Below are 17,998 nucleotides of genomic sequence, written 5' to 3' on the forward strand. Positions count from 1 at the left end.
TACACACTTCATCAGAGAGGTACAGCCTCTGCACTGTCCATTAATATACCTTCCCCCTGCCACACCAGCACAAGCTCCCAGGTCTTTCACGCTTGGCTTCTGCCTAAGTCTGCTCCAAATGATGCCAATCACAGTCCCACACTGCCCGGCAATCCCTTCCGCCCAGGTGACCTAAAGGAAACCTCCAGCAGAGTAGAGGTATTATCAGAGTCGAAATGAGCACTCGATTTGCTCTGTTCTTAGACGCCAATTACTCACAACTCAGAGTCAATTTTGACCAGGGGGGAAAGAAGGGATATTTGAGGGAAGAACCCTGAAATAAATACAGCTTCCAATGAAGCAAGCTGTCCTAGTAGACACTATGTCCCTATTCTGGTCCATCAGCTACACAGACTGCCAACTAGCTAGCCTATTCTACACACAAACATATGCATATACATAATAGCAGTGCATTTCTGATGGGCATTTCTCGGCAAGCAAGTGTATTATTAAAAAATAGAGATTTGGGTTGCGGTGAAATGGGAAGGGGGAGGCATCCCCATCAGCCTGCTACGTTTTCATTGCTAGTATCAGCTGCTCTGTTCCATCCTAAAAGGGAACTGCTCTCTTCCCCATCATCATGTCATTTTTATTATGCCAACAAATGATAAGGCAAAAACCCATCATCACAAACCAACCTGTGAAAAACCAACTAACAATATGAAGTTGAAAATGAAGAAGAAAGTCTTGCATTTCCTTTTACCTATAGGGGGAAAAATGATGAAGCCCAAGGAAAGCCCCCATCACCATTCAGCAGTCCATCTTACTTTAAAATATACAGCACACAGACTGAACAGGAAGATTTCTGCTATGCACGGCAATTGTTCCATTTTCTGTATTTCATAACCTGCAATTTTGAAGCCATGCTTGGTACACACGCTTGTAAAATAGTCATATCAGATAAAAGCAGAGGGATGCTAAACTATTGGAAAATAAATCAAATTCTCAGCAAGCAGTTATATCCATCATGTTGCAGCAAGCACACGTATAGTTTAAGCTCTGCGCGCACAGTCTATCCATTGTAATGATTTGGGGTCAGGATCCTGCCACATGCATTTAGCATTCACTAAGAAGTAAGCCCAGGAGTGTAGCAGGAAAGAGTGCCGAGCTATAGCTCATGGTCCTGGAAGTTGCCCTCAGTGCATTTGTTTGAGTACAGCCATTGTATCTAAGTCGCAAGGCAGAGAAGAATTAACACATGCATAGAACTTGACCATTTACAAGGTGCTTACATGAGCAGTATCTCACTTGATCCTTAAAAGAACCTCAGGAGACAAATGGAAAAAAGCATTCATGTGTTATAGCACCAAAAGACATTTGGAAACATCTATAAAATGTTGAGAAAAAATTCTGAAAACCCATCCACATCCACTCCCCTTCAAAATTGGGAGGGAGGTGTGGGAAGGATATATTTCAGCAACATCTTGCCCTGGATTCAACATATTCACATGTGACATCGATGAATATTTCATGGCTTTGACTTTTCTCCTTGTAGTACAAATAGCTAGTTTATTAAATTAATTAAATAAGGCTAGTTTATTAGACAATCACACAAGAATCTGTGATGCCTCATTTAAGCACCAAATATGAAAATTACTCAGGGAGAGGAACCAAAGCTTAGAAAATACCATTAAACAAAAGAACTGCACATCACACAGTGCCCTATTATGAGGTCTTGAAAACTATTTCATAGTGTTCTAATGTAAAAAGTAGAGACATTGAAAAGCCATAGGTTTACTTTTATAAAAAACAAAACGTAAAGCTTCAAATTCCAAATATGAATATCACAGTAAAGCCTCATGACCTCATCTAAACCTAAGTATTGCCCAAAGGCCCTATCTCTAAATACCATCATATTGGAGGTTAGGGCTTCAACATACAAATGGGGCGGGGGAAGGCAGGGGACACATTGAGTCCATAGCAGCCCTATTTCCAATTCTTGATGTACATCCTCTTCAGGACCTTCAGGGCTTAACAGGAATTCTTTTACTGATACCTATCATACCTCATCTCTTAAATTTATATATAAAGCCAAAGAGTTGACCTGGTCATAGCTGAGGCTATGTAAGAATAATGCTGCTAGTACCCTCATATAAAAGGATCAAAAAACAAAAGCTGACATATTAAAGAGCCCATATAATAAACCCTTTTAATGATCCTGAAAACCCCTTTCAGGTGTTCTTCTAAAGGTTTAAAAATTCTTTGCTACTTAAAATCATTTTTCCCAATATGTAGCAATTAATATAAATAAATATTGGTTTATTTATCTTTCAATCTTTATATTTTTAGTCTTATTTGCTATTTTAGTAATTGTTTTCTTCTCTACTTTTCAATATAAATGTATGGTATTTCAGCTGCATTACAGATGAAAAGAGTTGTATGGAAAACTCACCATATTTATGTGGGAAAAGTGCTTTCAGAGTTCCAAATAAGCATTTAAAAAATAAATAAATAAATTTATAGGGAAGAAATAATCGGTAAATTGAAGACTATCCCATAGATGACATCCCATTTACCAACATAATATGTAAGATTTGAGGCAATATAATAACATTCAGAAAAATGTATTTTCAAATTTAATGAAACAGAGGAAGATAAAGCCAAGAATCAGATGATAGCAAGTACCAATGTATAATTACTGATTATCTATGAAAGTGGAAAACTTTATTGCAATACCAGGGTTGCCAAATATGAATTGAAGAATAAATCTTTCTACCTTATTAGAAAAGTTGGCACTTGCTCCAAACAACTTAAAAAAAAATGTTCTAGAGCCAACAGTATTTCTGTGGCATTTAGAAACCAAGAAGAACAATCAACCAAAATGAAATCAACCAGAGATATCTAGAGATGACTTTCCCCTAAAGAGTAGATGTCATCTGCTCGGAATCCCCCAGTTCTCAGTCTGAAACTGTAAGGAAATTCCAATCTCTTATAGTTGTGAGCAGAAGTTCCCCTGCCCAGAGTTAGCCAAGATATGTCATATATATCAGGTCCTGATGAAGAGGATGTTCAAATCTGTTACTGTTTCTACACCCTACTCCTTCCAACCCCACCTTCAACTTCTAAAAAACCAGCGGATCTAAGGTTATCTTTGGTGGAAGTGCCCAGCACTGTTCAACAAATGCTACATGACCTACATGATCACTACTCACCATGTCTTCTATTTCTACAAAGTTCAACTCCAACCTCTCCAAAGAAGCAGATCCAGGGCATGGGCACCATGAACTGAATCTTTCCAGGATTCTGATGAATTTTTGTCTCCCATTTTGAAATCGTCTTTCCCAAAAACCTCAAGTATAAATCAAACAAGATCACTGAACTGGGAAGAAAACAAGTTGAAGGGAAACTCCTGGATATAGGACAGACAGGAGATACCCAAATCATTTGAAAGCCCCCCTGCACTTCCACCTTCCTGGAACTTTTGATCCATTATTTAAGAGGGTGAGAATCACTCATCACTGCCCTTTTTAAAAAGACATGAGAAGATGGTAAGGTTAATGATATTAATAAGGTAGTTTATATAGCAACTTTAGTCTAATGAGTTCTAGATTCATATTACAAGTGCTTGGATTCTAGAATTTTTGCTTTATTAAATGTACCCTCTTTGTAGGTTTTTTTTTTTCCCATTCAAATGTGAGGTATTATGCCTACACACTTAAAAATACGCCACATAAATTATGTTAAAACTCATAGTAAGTATCTGTACTGGAAGGAAAACTCTGTTCTCTGAGAATCTAATGCCTGAAACTTAGTAGAGACTCAGTATACACATCTCAAAGAAATGAATGAAACGTTACTCGTTGTGAATGTACTAAACTAATGCCATGTCCATGTACATTATTCCATCACCTAGGTATTGTTCTTATTTTATGAATGAGGAAAGAGTTACTTGCCCAAGGACACAGAGCTGATAAATGGTTATAGGGAGACACTATGAGTGGCTGGGAAGTTGGCACAGGGTCAGTGTCCACGAACCTAGGTTCTCGTTCTGGCCATGCCAACAATATTCTGTGACCTTGTGTATGGTTCTTAACTCATCTTGTCCTCAGTTTCCCTAGCTACGGTTCTCTTCCAGTTCTCAAATACTACAATTCTATAAATGCATGCCATCCTGCACCTGCATTTCAGTTAAAGATCCTTTCAGACAAGTGGCTGGATGAAATTCTCCCAGATGTGATGTAAAACCACGCGGTTCTTCTATCGTGCAACACTCTTCGTATTAGTCATGCCTTGAGTGCACTACCTCGATTTTCTAATCCATGCAAGTGCTTAATTTGTTGTATGTAATTTGTTCCCTTTCAAGTTAATATCCCTGTATTATAAAAATCAATAAACACACATTGAAAATAATTACAAAGATATAAACCTCTTACTTTGCAAAAATACGTGGTAATGCATGCATTTTTCTACTCAGCAACATTTACTACGTGTTAAAATGATGCTCTATGCAATCTTAGGCAGAAGAAAATGTTTCCTAGGGAAATTTCAAACATCTACACGAAAAAAGAGAATACACATAATCAACATAACGATCTTAAGAATGGGATCAACAGAAATAAAATCGCCTCCTTTGGTTCTTCTGGGAGAATAGCTAGTTAAAGATAAAAATCAATGCTAGCAAGAGGGGTGGCTTCGTTAGCCAGCATCAACTTACTGCTGTTCAGTGGGCACATTTGTTTATGGCTTTGCTACAAAAGCATTGCAGGATCAATGAAGTTGTTTGGGGGCCCTGGATTTCTTACTCTGTAGGATTACTAGCGCCAACCCCATGCAGGCTAGCAAGGTAGGCAGCTGGGCAACACAGGCCCACATGGTGGAAGCTTGTGTTCTGGGCTCTGACCACCGTGTCCAAAGAAACTTTGAAGTCAGACTTCAGTGGATTCAGGCATTGGGATTCAGCTTTTTACAAAGTGTGCTTCATAAGACACTCATTCAGGTCAATTAAATTTCAGGAATATTGCATCTCTATTCTCTTTTTGAAGGGTCACGAGGCACATTAGCATATTAAAGTTTCTAAGAAGTTGTAAAGATATATGCTTAAATTGGCTTAGGTCACAATCTCCGAGTTTATTTGCCAATAGAAGCCCCTCCACCACAATATCTATGAAAACCTTACAGAGCATTCTAGGGAGCACATTCTCTTTAGCCACTTCTCGAGCTGCTGATTCTCTAACGTGAAGACTCAACAAGAGAAGGAAGAGGCACCCCATTCGTGGATCACCTACAGTGGGCCTAGCTTTGCTCGCTGGGCTTTGCACGCACGATTTCCTTTAATCTTCACACAATCCTATGAAATAATACCTTATTATCCCCACCTGACAACTAAGGGAACTGAAAATTATAGGTAAAACTAACAAAGATGCTCACAAATCAGGTTAAAAAATCAGGTTATAAATACATATTTATAAATATATGCATATATTCCATATATCTAATGTAAAGATTGTTATCTAGTACTTTATAGGGATTTATTTTTAGTTAAAAAAAACATTAGGGGCACCTGGGTGTCTCAGCCAGCTAAGCATACGACTCTTAACTTCGGCTCAGGTCATGATCTGGCATTTGTGAGTTCAGCCCTGCGTCAGACTTTGTGCTGATGGTGGAAGCCTGCGTGGGATTCTGTCTCCCTCTCTCTCTGCCCCTCCCCTGTTTGCTTTCTGTCTCTTTCTCTCAAAACAAATAAAAATAAACTTAAAAAAAATTACAAATAACATTAGCTGCCAACATTTAAAACCCAAGAATATTTCAAATTTAAGAAAAAAATCAGAACTTTTAGCAATGAGAGGATACTTCCTCTGTGTAATGTTCTGTTGATGTAAAGTAGTAGCTGCCCCTTTAGGCTGATGTAAAGAGGCCCCCAATCTCCACTTTCCTCAAATCCCACCTGCTGACTTGACTCACGTATACGAGCTGTCGCACCTATACAAACATTCAAGTATGTGACACTTGGTCTAGAATGATCTACACCAAAATGTTCTTTAGTAAAAAGTACTGTGACTGGTCCTAGGTTACAACCAATCACAATAGCCCTTACCTTCTCAAAACATACTCCAGCAGGAAAGACAGACAATTAAACAAGGAATTTCATAACTGCTTGGAAAGTATTAAAAGATAAGAAAATGAAGGGGGACCTTAGGAGCTCAAGATAGGAGCACACAGAGGAAGTGGTTTTTAAGCAGAGAACTGAAAGATTAATAGGCATTGTCTAGGAAAACAAAAAGGAGGTAAAGACAATTACAGGAAGACCTCATCAGTAAACACCTACTGAGCAACTTCTATGAGCTGATAATCATGTGGGGAGATAAGGCCACCAGACCATCAAGAAAGATGAGCACATGGTTCATACAGGTTAATAATTTGAGCTAGGTCCTGAGGCAAGGAGGTGTTCTTTTTTTTTTTTTTTTTTTTTTTAGTGTTTATTTATTTTTGAGAGAGAGAGAGTGAGACAGAGTGCGAACAGAGGAGGGACAGAGAGAGAGAGAGAAAGAGACAGAATCTGAAGAAGGCTCCAGGCTCTGAGCTGTCAGCACAGAGCCGGATGTGGGGCTTGAACCCACAAAACATGAGATCATGACCTGAGCCGGAGTCGGGTGCTTAACTGACTGAGCCACCCAGGTGACCCAGGGAGGTGTTCTTTTTAACAAAGTCACTGAGACTGGCAGGAAGAAGGCTGAGAAAACAACATGATATGGTCATAAGAGCAGAGTGTCCTCAGGCACTGCAAACTCTGGTCCCCAACATGTATGGGATCCCTGTATACAAGCCCCACATCCATAGGGAGCTGGCACGAGCTGAATTTGCATAGAAGGAATGTGTTAACTGAGCATACATGGGGGAGGTCAATGGCCGTGGGAACAGGTAGACCAGGGAGGTTTGATATGTCAGCAACGGATATGTCTGTCCCACCACAGTCCTGAAAAGTTGGATCATCAGATCTGTTAGTCTTGCCAGGACTTATCTTCTCAATCAAAAATAAGGTTTGGGTCTTATGACCACTTGAAATGTTTCAGGAAATATGCCCAGCAATGTAAATTTATATATATACACACATATACATAATTTTACTCGTATATTTGTATATCTATTCAAATGCTTATATATTTGTATGTGTTCTCATTTAATCCAATTTAATTACAAAATAAGTAATTAGGTAGAAATTAGTATCTCATTTTATAGAAGACATAACTGAGACTCACTGGTTATACATTTTTTTTCCTTTTTTTTTTTTTTTTTTTGAGAGAGAGAGAGAGAGAAGAGCGGGAGACGGGGCAGAGGGAGACAGAATCTTAAGCATGCTCCACACTCAGCGTGGAGCCTGATGCAGGGCTCAATCCCACATCCCTGGGATCATGACCAGAGCCAAAATCAACAGTCAGGAGCTCAACCGAGTAAGCCACCCAGGTGCCCCTCACTGGTAACATACATCTTACTGAATGTTACACAACAGTAGTAGTAAATGGAGGAGCCAGGACTGAACTTAGACACTCCAACCCCAAAGCTCACATCCTAAGTTGGGGTTTTGCAAACTATAGGTTAAGACCCATTACTGGGTCATAACATCTACTTAGGGGTTTGCAATAAGTGTTTTTAGGTGAAATAAAATAGAATAAACTATCATGCTTCACACTAAGTATTATCTCATGAAGTTTTTATTTCTGATTGATGTGCCTACTAGGTCCCAATGTAAAATTATTTCTTACTATATATCATGGTTGAAAGAGTTTTAAAGCCATTGTTCTAAGATCTTATAAAGGTATATAAAAAGCAAGTCAAATCTACTTTTACATTTAGTAATTGACCCTTTTTGAAAGGATAAAATTACCCAAAATGAGGTCTGCTCTGAAAAATTCGTGGATTTATGATCACTCAGTAGAGGAGGGGGGTGGAGATAAAGATTTAGGAATTATATTCATTGGAATAGGAGGTTATGGTGTGGTAACAAACACCTAGCTTAAAATCACAAAGGTTTGCTTCTCAAAATCATGACATGCCCAGGTGCTCTGTGTCATACTCACCAGGGCCTTTCTATGCCTAAAAAAGGACTTTCACAATCCCATTGTGACTGAGGAGGAAATGTGGACAATAAGGTACTGGGTTTCAAGCTTCCACACTGAAGTTACACATGTCACTTCTTGCATTTTATTAGCAAACAAAGCCCTGTCATCACAGCTAATTTCAAAAGGGCAGCAAGTACATCCTGCCATATATCTGGGAAGCAGAAACCCAAAATATTGGATGACCAACACTGATGACTGCCATAGGAATCACAGTCATGTAGACAACAGGTGAAGCTATGAGGATGAATGAGATCTTCTACTCCCAGGGAGGAAGAAAATTATAAAACACATTTTAATAATATCACCCCTATACTCATATTTCCAAAGCACCTACTGGTAGCTTAAACTCACGATGTCCTGGGGCTCCTGGGTGGCTCAGTTGGTTGAGCATCCGACTTTGGCTCAGTCATGATCTCGCGGTCTGTGAGTTCGAGCCCCGCTTCGGGCTCTGTGCTGACAGCTCAGAGCCTGGAGCCTGCTTCAGATTCTGTGTCTCCCTCTCTCTCTGCCCCTCCCCTGCTCATGCTCTGTCTCTCTCTCTCTGTCAAAAATAAATAAAACATTAAAAAAAATTTTTTTAAATAAATAAACTCACGATGTCCTAAATCAAACTCATTATCCTCCCTACAAAGTGAGTTCCTTTGACTGTGCTTCCATTTTGATTAATATCACTACTATTCACTTAGTTGCCCAAATGAGTCACCTTGGAGTCACCTTCAACTCCTCCTTCACCTTCACTGGCATAGCAAATCAATCACAGCCCTGCCTCCAATAAATATCTCACAAATCCACCCTTACTTCTCTATTCCCTCTCTATTTTTCTTTTCTTTTTTTTTTTCTTTTTGGAATTTTCCAAATATCTTTTCTTGAAAATTCTCCCTATTGTGGAAAAACCCAGGTAAAGACACAATTAAAGAAGAAAACATTTAGAGAAACCTTAAGAGAAGAAAAATGGGGAAAGAGGAACAAGTGTCAGGGATATGTATATAGTTACCTGCCTCAAAAGAAAGTCACCCTTTAGAGTTCTTCTCCCTGCCTCTAACTTGGAAGGTTTATACTTTTTGTTTTATTTTGTTTTTTATAAATTTATTTATTTTTGAGAGAGAGAGCACTCAAGTGGGTAGGGGCAGAGACAGGGGAACAGAAAATCTGAAGTAGGCTCTGCACCGTCAGCAGAGAGCCCGATGAAAGGCTCAAACTCACACACTGTGAGATCATGACCTGGGCTGAAGTTGGACGCTTAAACGACTGAGCCACCCCCCAGAAGGTTTATAGTTTTAAAGAGAGAGCCTGATTCCTTGCACAGAATAGTTTATAGTGTTCCAGGAGTTGAAATTGTGAGACTGCATAAAATCTCCAAGGGAGAAAATGGTGAAAAAGAACAGAAAGATAAAGAGTAAACTTTGGGATGTGTATATACTGACGAGTAAGGAATGAAAAGAAAGCAAAGTCAGAGAAAGACAGTAAAGAAATGGGCAGAAGAGTGGGAGAAGTAGGAGAATGAAGTGTGCACCAAAAGAAAGATAATCAACTGCTAAATGCAGGTACAGTCCAGGAAGAAGACCACCCCCAAGAATTTTTGACTTGGTCATTGAGTGGTTGTATCCTTAGAGTCAACAGATACAGTGGGAGTGTGAAAAGAGGAGCTCGAACCCAGGCAGCAAGAAGTAAGGGGATGGTCCTGTGGCAGCAAAGGTAGCATCCTCCACCAAAAATTTGCTAGTGAGGTCAGAGAGAAAGTTCCATGAGACAACGAAACCAAAGGAAGATGTTGTCCAAGGTAAGGAAGACATGAACATTATGATTTTTTTTGACCAAGTGGAAAGAGAGAAGAGGATAGACTGAAAAAGGTAGAGAGAAAGGATAACTAAAGGAAAAATATCCATTTCCTCTAGTCTACCCAACCCCAACCTAACCCCATTGGTAGAATAGCAGCTAAGGAGGGATAAAGGAGTATTTTTATCACTCCATTTTTTTTCTGCCATTGCCCTTTAAATGTACCCATTACTTCACATAAAATTTTTTCACATAATAACTTTAAAAAAAGACTCGTCCATATTGATGAGAGAATTTTCTAAGTGGTATTTTTGGTAAGGTTTCCAACCTTGCCCTCCTCCCTCCAAAAAACTCCACTCTTTTATGAAGATATAGTTTGAAGTAATATTATTATTAGCTAGCATTTATTTCATCCTTATCATGTGTCAAAACTCTTGCTGATTGTCAATACAAATTTATGAAGTAGTTACCACTTCCATTTCCTGAATGAGAACACTGAGGTCAGAGTGGTTAAGTAATTTGCGAGGGTAATATTTACTCCACTATCTAGGGCTTTCATCCACTCTGGTACAATGACTAAGTTAGCAATTCATCATCATACAGAAGAGCTAATACAAACTTTGGAATTCTACCGCCTTTAAAATACTAAAAAAATCAAGAGGAAGATATATAGTTTATTTTCTTCTTTTCCTAGCCATTGAGATGAGAATCAAATACAAGTTACAATGTTTGTATTCATCTTCCACCAGCAATCGATGAGATTCCCTACAACTTCCTCAACACTGTGTGTCATCAAACATATGGATTTTTGCCAGTCTGTAGGTTAAAATATGTCATCTCAGAGGAGACTTAATTTGCATTTTTCTGTGCATGAAGTCTAGGATTTTTTTTATACATTGAAAAGCCACTGGGATTTCTTTTTCTGTAATCTACATGTATCTTTTTTTCCATTTTCTGCTATATTATTGGCCTGTTTCTTATCCATTTCTTACCCGTATATATTAGAGTGATTAACCCTTTAGAAGTTGAAAATTTTGGGGACGCCTGAGTGGCTCAGTCAGTTAAAACTCTGACTCCTGATTTCACCTCAGGTCATGATCTCACATTTCCTGAGATCGAGCCTCCAGTCATGCTCTGTGCTGACAGTGTGGAGCCTGCTTGAGATTCTGTCTCCCTCTCTCTGCCTCTCCCCCACTCCCTCTCTTTCTCTCTCTCTCTCTTTCTCTGAAAATAAATTAAAAAAAAAAGAAGTTGAAAATGTTTGCAATTTATATTGTCTTTTGACTTTGATTATGGTGTTTTCTACGTGCAAAAGTGTTTTTTTTTTTTTTTTTTTAGTGTAGTTGTATTTATCATGCTCTTCTTTTAGATTTTACATTATTGTCAGAAAGATTTCCCACTCTAAGGACTTAAGGGAATTTCCTTCGCCTCCATGTTTTCTCCCAGTACTGTCAAGGCTTTGTTCCTTAACTTAAATCTTTGATCCATTTGGAATATATTCTACCATAATGGTTGAGAAGATCTTTTTTTTTTCAGATGTTTATAGAGTTGGCCCAACACTAATTTTTGAATAATCTACTTTCACCATGTACTAAATTCCAATATATATTGAGGTCTATTGTTGTGTATATTTGACTACTTCTAGATTCTCTACTTTGTTTCATTAATCTGTTTCTATTCATTTACCTGGCACATGGTTTCATCTACTTAAGCTTTAAAATATGATTTGATATATGGTATTACCTGTGTCGTTTCCCTCCCACCAGGTCCACCACCATACCCTTCCTTCTCAGCATTTTGTTGGCTATTCTTAATTTTCAGTGTAAATTTTGTAATTGAACTATCTAGTTTCAAAAAACCAAATTCTTATTTTCATTAGAATTAGCTCAGAAAAAAAATGACATCTTTATGATGTTAAGCATTTCTATTGATTTGTTCAAGGTTTGCCAGTAGAATTCTTTTGTGTTCCTAGGGAGTGTTTTAAAGTTTGTTGTTATTCTTACTGTTGTTTAAATAGGTCATTTAAACATGTATTCTTAGGTTTTTAATATTATGAGTCACTACTATATCTAGGGTATTTTTCCCCATCCTATCTTCTGTTCGTATATGAAAGCTATCAATTTTTTTGTACTAATTTTGTTCCCACTAATTACCAAATTCTCTATTTGTAACATTTTTTTCAACTAATTCTCTTGAGAATTTCAGGTAAAAGATTACATATTATCTACAAATAATGGTGTTTTTATTTCCTTCTTTTCAGCTACCTGCTTTGGCTAGTACTTCTCAAGCAATGTTAGGTAATATTAGCAATAGCAGACATCCTTAACTTTTACTTGTCTTTAAAAGGAATGCCACTCTTTTTGCCAGTCAACTTGATTCTGGCATTTCCATTGAGCCAAATACATTTTATCACATTAAGAAAATATTCATCTATCCCTATATTATTGGGATAAATATTTATAACGACTCTATTAGACTAAAATTTGAATCCTTTAACACTGTGGCAGATTTGAAACATGGGCACAAATTCTTTGACACTCCTTCCTCTAGAGAAGTGGGGTGTCTCTGCTTCCTGCCTTGAGTCTGTGTGGACTGGTACTTCAGCCAGTAGACCACAGCAGAAGTGATGCTACATGACTCTAGGGCTACTTCATAAAGGGCCATGCAGCTTTCTCCTTTTTTTCTGGGAACACTTGCTCTTAGATTGCCAATGTAAGAAGTCTGGTGATCCTGAAGGCACCATGCCGTGAGGGAGCCCAGACAATATGGAGATATCACACTTTGGGGCTCTGGTTGATTTCCAGCTGAACCCAGGCTTTAGTCGTCTCAGCCCATGCACAAACCATGTGAGTGAAGAATCTCCCAGATATGTCTAACCCCCAGCCATTCAGATGAGGCCCCAGATACTGTGCAGCAAAGTCACCTGTGCTGTTTTCTTACTCTCCCTCTCTTTCTTTTTCCTACTCATTTCTCTCTCCCCTTCATCACCCACTGGTATATTATTAATTTTCTGTTATCTTTGTACTGATAAATAAACTTTTCACTTTTATTACTTTATCTCTCAGCTTTAAATAAAATAATTTGTCAGTTATTCCCCATGAGGACTCAGCAAACTTATTCTGCATTTCAGTATATCTTTCATATTTTCCTTTGACTCCCACCTGTCTTCTGTGTTCTTCTATTTCTGCTTTGTGGTCTTCATTCATCAAGGTAATTGCTTCATTGAGTATATTTTTATTTTAATTCATAGAAAATTGTGAGGACAAGATTTTTATCTACTTAGGAGTGTTCTCCATCTGCTGGTTAGTTTTGTTGCTTTTTCCCACGTTTTTTCATCACAGGATCTTTCTAGCAATGCATTAAAAAAAAAAAAAAAACACAACTTTTCATCAGTGAATGAGTTACAATTTCCCAAATCAGCCATTTTCAAGAAGTTCTTTTACTAGGGAGGGGCCAGGGTAGCCTTCCAGGCTCCATTCTCCTTCACTGCTGCCCTAGAATTAGGCTGTTCCCTGCCAATACAGCTCATCTTCAGATTCTTTATTAAGCCCTTTACTGTATTTCTCAAAGCGGGAGAGGAGCACTCCCACACCAGCCCTGCTAACCTGAATTCCTGTGCAATTTTGTTAACATTAGCACTTCAAGTGAGCCCTGCCCCTTCAGGAAGAGTACTTTTGCTGGCACCCCCTATGTTCCACCATCCCCGGGATGTCTCACCATCTGGGCTGCTTCTTTTTGTTTCCTCCTCTACAGCTACTACACAGTGTCAGCTTCTCCTGGCAGCTCTAACAGGTGTTGCCGAGTCTGTGGTTTATATTTGTCTCCTGGTTGAAAATGACAGGGGCTCTTCCTTTTCTGTTTTTTTTCTTTCTTTTCCTTTTGTATGATCCCTAAGACAAGAAGGGGGGAAGTGCTGTCATGCAGCCTCATGCATACCAGGAGTCTGACAACATTATTAGGGATATACTCTTCTCTTGAGAAGCTTTATGCTTCCCATTTTATCATGGTTGACTTTGGTTTTGTTACTCTGATTTTAATGAATTTACCCTCGATAAAAATAGTTCACTTTCTTCTCACTCAGTGTGTGTATAAAACTTGTTTAGTCCATCAGAGGCTTTCTTAGCTAGAGTAAACCATCTCATCTGGGAAAGCATAAAAATAATGTAAAGGGAATGATAAGCCCAGATGCAATAGAATTCTTCCACTCAGTCAATCCTGAAATGGAAGCAGGATTATTGCAAACCAACTTATGATGCCTTACCAGCTGCTGAATTGGATCCCGCTTTAACTCTGCAAGATGACAGGATGAACTTATTTTCTTTCATGTAATGAAACCAGGATCTTTCATGGTCAGTAAGAGTGTGGAAGCATCTGGATTCATTGACTGCAACAGACCTTAATAGTGTGTAACTCGCTGGGGGAAAATTGTGTGTATCATATTGTCATTTTGCATCTGTTACTCTGATTAGGATCATTGTAATACATTCAAATTCATTAATGGTGGCTACTTTGGATCCCTAAATAATTAATGGAATCATAGGTGTCTCCCTGAGCAACAACCCAATGGCACTGAGTATTAGGCAGTGCTGTGAGCTCTGAATAAACAGCTCTGACATGGCTGCATCTGTTTTACCAGGCACCTCCTCTTGCACCAGCTTTCTTAGCCAAGCCTGCAAAAAGGTGCAGAGCCAAGAGTAGAAACCAAAGGACAGAGTAAAGCAGTCCTCGTGCATCATTGTGGTTTTAAATGTAGGATACCAGGGGCGGCTGGTGAAGCATTTCTTGGTTTCGGCTCAAGTCATGATTTCATGGTTCATGAGTTCAAGCCCCGCGTCAGGCTCTGTGCTGACAGTGCAGAGCCTGCTTGGGATTCTCCGTCTTCCTCTGTCTCTGCCCCTCCCCCACTCACTTTCTCTCACTCTCTCTCAAAATAAAGAAATAAACATTTAAAAAATAAAAGATAAGTGAATGATGCCAGGACCCAAGTCATCCAGTGACATCCATCTCTGGATGGTGGTGCCTGGGAATCAGCATTTTAATAGCCACCCGAGTGATTCTTGTGTGCCCTAAAGACTAAGAAACTCTGGATAGAGACCTCTTGCTCAGGGACAAAAAAAAAGGTTAGCAAGATGGGGAAAATATTATGTTGTGAATTTTCCTTACCCCAATGCCTAATAGCATTTCAAGGCTTGAAGGAATTTCTCCTACTTCCTCCTTACAAAAAATCTCTGCCTACTCTGCCTGATTTTGTTTGCTCTGCCCAGTTCAGCATGCACTCTGAGGATGAACATTTGACCACATGTGAAGCAAAAATGTTAATATTCTGAGATATTTCTGAGAGCAAATTTAAAGGCATAAAAAGGAAAAGCCAATTTATTAGACCACGATTAAAAACGCGCACGCAATTAACTATGAAAGTGCTTGTTTCCCAATATCCCGAGGACAACGATTCTTGGCAGATTTTTCAATTTATCTGCATTTCATCAAAGTAGAAGACTATACACATAAACGGCAGTGGCATATCCTGGGGCATTGCAGAGGTCATGAAAGATCTATAATCCACACAAATTGCAAACATTAATAAAGATAATACCCTAGTCAGGAACTGTGGAGTTAATGTGTGTTTGTAAATGTCTCAGAGACTAGATGGAAAGAGGAGGAAGAGAGAGAGAAATGAAAGTAGAAAGTGAAGGGTACCTGGATGGCTCAGTTGGTTAAGCCTCCGACTTTGATTTTGGCTCAGGTCATGATCTCATGGTTCCTGAGTTCGAGTGTCACATTGGGCTCTCTGCTGTCAGTGCAGAGTCCGCTTCTGATCCTCTGTCCCTGTCTCTCTGCCCCTGCCCCTGCTTGCGTGCTCTTGCTCTCCCTCTCAAAAATAAACATTAAAAAATTAAAACAAAGAAAGAAAGAAAGAAAGTAGAAAGCAAAGGTGGGGGAGGGGAGGAGAAGAACAGATCAAGGAACTCTGAAGCAATTTACACACCAGAAATCACAGTCATCCTGTGGAAGGAAGCCAGCATAGGTCGGCCTTCTTCAAGGCTGCACTTCTAGACGCCCTCTAGAAAGTATCCATAGATGAGCTCAGTGGCCCCACTCAAGGTGACCACTAGAAAATTAAACAATTAGCAGTATATCAAAGTAGCCAAAAGGAGCCAGAAAAATTCTTGCAAACTCCAGATGTCTAAGTCACTACTCACACAGCAAAATGTCATGAGCACATGAAGCTAATACATGGCAGGCAAGAGACATCATTTGCAAATGGAAATGAGTATTGAGAGAAGAACAAATTTTAGCAAAATGGTACTCGTTAGCCACCATTTGTCAGGCCTTATTAAGTGTCATGCATTAATTTATTTAAATTTAATCCTTTCCGCAACCTTTCCAGAGTACACTCATTTTACTGAGGAGAAAACTAAATATGTGGTAAGGACGTTCATCTTGTGACTAGTGGAGCCGGCCGTACAATCTAACTCCAAAGTCCGTGCTTTTAACCACAATCCTACAGAAGAGGCTGGATCCCTTCAGTGAGTTACGCTTGAAAATTGCCCTTCTGGTAAGATACACAGGAGGGAGAGGCTCCATCTTTGGGTCTACATTCAGTTTGGCTGGATGAGAGACGCCGAGAGGTCTAGGGACACTAACCTGGCTTTGGACATAGGCAGCACAGCTGACATTATGGATGAGAGCTGAGACTGGAAATGAAGAACTTCTGGGTCCATCAGACTGTAACTTACATGTAGGTAGTAGATATTCATTAAATAAATTACTTAATTTTTACTTTGCCAACCTGTATTCCCACTGTTAAACATAATATTGCCTGTCACATAGTAAATGCCCCATAAATTCATGATGAATGAATCAGTAAATACATGAACTGCTAAATGAATGCATAGGTTTATAAAGAACTAAGCATAGCCATACTTATCTGTAGGAAATCCTGGCACACAGACCAAAGCACCAGCCCTACTATCACCAGTTGTATTTGTAGACATTGGCCCCTAAGCTCTACACGAGTATAGTCACTGTCCGAGCTGCTTATGTAACAGACTGTGCCAAAAGCAGTAATAAATGAGGCTTAGGCCATTAGCATTCCCAGGCTATGACACACACCACCAGGGTTTTCGTCCATGGACATTCTTTTTTAGCATTTCCTTGTGCTGCCCTTTTACAGAAGAATCAATCTGGACTTTTAATCATTTGCTCTTTGACCTAAAGCCTATGGATTTACAGCATCCTTTTCAGGGCCATGGGATCTTTATCTTGGATTTTCCCAGTTTAAAAATCAATCTTAACTAATCAGAGCTAATTAGAGATCAACAAAAGCTTCCAATCTCTATCTAGGACCTGTGAAAGTATTTTAAAACCTATACAATTTATAACTGAGTTGAAGTTCATTTTATGGGCAAGTATAGGAAGGACCCATATTTAGCAAATAGATTCTTTAGTTGTACAAATTTCAATTAACAGATGCCTTAATGACGGAAAGAAACGGAGGAAAAGAAGTTAGACCTCCAAAGTTAGAAACATGTTTTCACCACTATTAGGCGTGACCTTGAACAAATCACTAGGCCACACTAGATCTATTTGCCCCACTGAGACATGAAGTGTTGAGCTCTCTGCTAGTTCTACAAACACCCAAGTGTCATTTATTATAGTGCCTTGTTTATCAACAAGATGGTGAATCATTTAAGGATGTGAAGTAAACTTTCTTCTTCCATCCCTCCCATTGCTTCCAGAACAGTTCAACACAAAAAGCTAATTATTTGGTCAACTGGATTGTAGTAAATCAAGGTCCCGCATGTTTGCCTAGCAAGAATATGAAAACTTTGCCAAATTTATGTAAAGAAGGCACTTCAGTAATCAGAATATACTGCAGTTGGGGGGATTTTTCTTTTTTATTTCTCACACATGTGTCATCGTGTGTGTGTGTGTGTGTGTGTGTGTGTGTGTGTGTGTGTGTGTGTTTAAGACAATCCATGCTTCTTTCACTCTTGGTTAAAAATTTTAAGGGTATTCATGATTTCCCCAAGTGAAATTTCCATTGAAAATGGAAAATACTCAATTTCTGTTTGCACTAAATGGTTTAAAATGCATGACAATTAACAAATGAGTCACAAGCAGCC

General features: G+C 38.9%; 1 protein-coding gene across 1 annotated transcript in view; it reads right to left on the bottom strand.

Moving 5' to 3' along the window:
* RWDD3 (RWD domain containing 3) overlaps positions 1–17,998 on the bottom strand; it is a 147,637-nt gene that overhangs the window by 38,425 nt on the left and 91,214 nt on the right. The window lies entirely within an intron of this gene.

Source organism: Panthera pardus, unplaced genomic scaffold (genome assembly GCF_024362965.1).
Source record: "Panthera pardus isolate Hobbes unplaced genomic scaffold, ASM2436296v1 HiC_scaffold_11, whole genome shotgun sequence".
Lineage (NCBI taxonomy): Eukaryota > Metazoa > Chordata > Mammalia > Carnivora > Felidae > Panthera > Panthera pardus.